This window comes from Nansenia antarctica (assembly GCF_963989245.1).
Source record: "Nansenia antarctica genome assembly, chromosome: 11".
NCBI classification, from domain to species: Eukaryota; Metazoa; Chordata; class Actinopteri; order Argentiniformes; family Microstomatidae; genus Nansenia; species Nansenia antarctica.
The window spans coordinates 21666980-21669479 of record NC_137681.1 but is presented as its reverse complement, the minus strand read 5'-3'; the positions used below and the strand labels follow the sequence as shown (position 1 = coordinate 21669479).

Genomic DNA, 2500 nt, shown 5'->3' with positions numbered 1-2500 from the left:
GGAACACCTAGAGTGTTTCAAGTGTTCTATGTTGGCTTTGATTGGCTACAAAATTAAGCATCATGGGAAATACCACAACATTAACTATTCACTAGAATAAGCCATTCAGAGCAGACTTTCAGTCACGCTCTCTACAGTCATCCTACGGGTTTCAAGAAATACAGAGTGTTAGGTTGTTAGCATTTTATCATCATTTGAAGTTGTTGTCCACAAGCTCTCTTTCTTGATAACTGAACTCTGTTTAGGTTTTGGTGTACGGCCACAACAGAGGGGCTGGTATCTGTTCTTGTCCCTCCCCCCCTCCCTAACACCCCCCACTCCCCACCCCCCAGCCCTCTACCCTTCTACCACCCCCCCTACCACCCCTCTGACACTGACTGACTTCCAGAGAGGACACCCTGTCCAGGCTCTCCCTGAGCCCAGCTCGGGTTAAGCCAGGGTGGGATGAGGGAGGGAGCCTATGAGGGAGGGAGGGAGGGTGCCCAGAATCGCTAGCTCCACCTTGACACTGACCGACGACTTTCAGAAGGGAATAACCCCTCCCCTGGCTCTCGCCGGTTCTCGCTGAGCCCGGCTCGGGTTAAGCCTGGGTGGGATGAGGTGAGTGCCAGAGAGGGGGTGGGGGTGGAGGTGGGAGAGTGTGCTAAGCCCCCCAGCGCTAGGAGGCTAGGCTAGCCTGCAGATGGAAGGGCTCATTTAGCTTCAGCTATGTCCACAGGGGCCCAGGCTCCAGGGAGGAGCAAGGCCAGGTATGGGGGGGGATTACCGGGGAGATCTGAGGGGCTTTGCTGTCTGGGGTAATGGGTGGGGGTCGGTGGGGAACTGCCAGTAAGGGGGGATTAGGTTGGTGATATAAAGGCGAGTGTACACAGGATGGCGGTAAGAGCACACCGCCTTTCCTCCCACCATTCCTCCCTCCTTTTTCATAGTACATGTTTCACACAACAGTCTCCTAGCGGGGTAAAACCGGTCTGAACCGGCTCAGTTGCAGCTCCTTAGGTGTACTCCATCCATCTTCCACTCCCTCTGTTTTTTTATTTTTATAAACCCACTTCTCTCTCCCCCCCATCAAGATGGTCTCATCGTCTTTTATCAAATCCCCTCTTCTTCTTCTTCTCCTCCTCGTCCGCCTCCGCCCCCTTCTCCTTCTTCTCTCCTTCTTCTCTCCTCCATCTCTCACACAAAGCTTGTTCCTGGTGAAGCCTGCCCTCCCCCACCCCCCACCCCCCTCAACAGAGTACCTGATCTCCAAAAGCAGCTACACCGCTACGCTAGCATGGTGCAGCTAACTCAGCTCATTGAAAACGAATGGGCTACGCGGCTAGCTGTGTTAGCATCTCACTGCACTGTGTCCTATTCAAGGTGCTGCCGCCGCCGCCACTCCTGTCAGGCCAGATGCTAACGCTCTCAGCCTGAACAAACACACTGTCCTCCAGGACGACTCGTCAATGTAGCTCCCTCTCTTCTCCCCCCTCTCTTCTCCCCGCTCTCTTCTCCCCCCTCTCTTCTCCTCCCTCTCTTCTTTCGTCTCTCTCTATTATGCCAGTCTCCAATCCCCTCCAGGAAACCTCCATCCATTCCTTCCTGTCTTCCGCCACTTCTCTCTGTTGCTTTAGGGGCCTTCCTCCCTCCCTCACTCCCTCCCTCCCTCACTCCCTCCCTCCCTCCTTCCCTCATCCTCAGAACTGAGCTGGCATGTTTAATGTGATGCCCACCAGGCCTCCAGACCCTTTGCCTACTGCCTATGCCCAGCCTTGCCTCTGAAGCCGGCACCAACCTCCCCCCATGTCCCCACCCCCTAGCCCCCCCACCCTGGCATTGATGAAGTGTAATTCCCGGCCTGGGAGTCTCACAACACAGGTTTTATCTCTCAGACTCCTTTATTAGCTTCCAAAGTCTCTGTGTCTTTCCTGCCCCCCCACCCCGCCTTCCCCCTTCCCCCCCCGGGCTCGAGACAGGGGAGGAGAGCCTTGAATGAAACCCTCACACACTGCAATAGAAAGAAGAAGAGAGAGCAGCTACAACAACTAGATTAGCAATTAGAAGCTATACTCTATGGTATAGTGATCATTTGAAGTTGTCATCCACAAGCTCTTTTTCTTGATATAACTTAACTGTGTTTAGGGTTTGATGTACGGCCACAACTCTGTCGCCCCCCCCACCCCGCTACCACCCCCCACACCACCCCCTTACCACCCCCCTAGGGGATAGATTTATAAGGAATCATCTCCAACTGTCGCTTCACATAATCTTTCCGGCCTTCCTTCCGACCGGGTTGGGGGTGGGGGGGCTCTGATCTCTGTAGCGTTGTACCCCGTTTCAACACCACCGTTATCACAGCTCTGATGAGCGAGCGGGTGACTCATTCTCCCCCGAACAAAGTCCTGTCTCACATGTTGGTTCCCCTGTCCCTCACGGTACCGGCGGCCCCCCGCTCAACGTCTTATCTGAGGGGGGACACGCGGCCGTCAGAGGGCAGCGCTGGAGACGGGACAATGAG

At 55.0% G+C, this 2500-nt stretch overlaps 1 protein-coding gene across 1 annotated transcript in view; it reads right to left on the bottom strand.

Moving 5' to 3' along the window:
- baiap2b (BAR/IMD domain containing adaptor protein 2b) overlaps window positions 1-2500 on the bottom strand; it is a gene marked incomplete at its 3' end in the record, with an annotated part of 54330 nt that overhangs the window by 50364 nt on the left and 1466 nt on the right. The gene's annotated exons all lie outside the window — the stretch shown is intronic.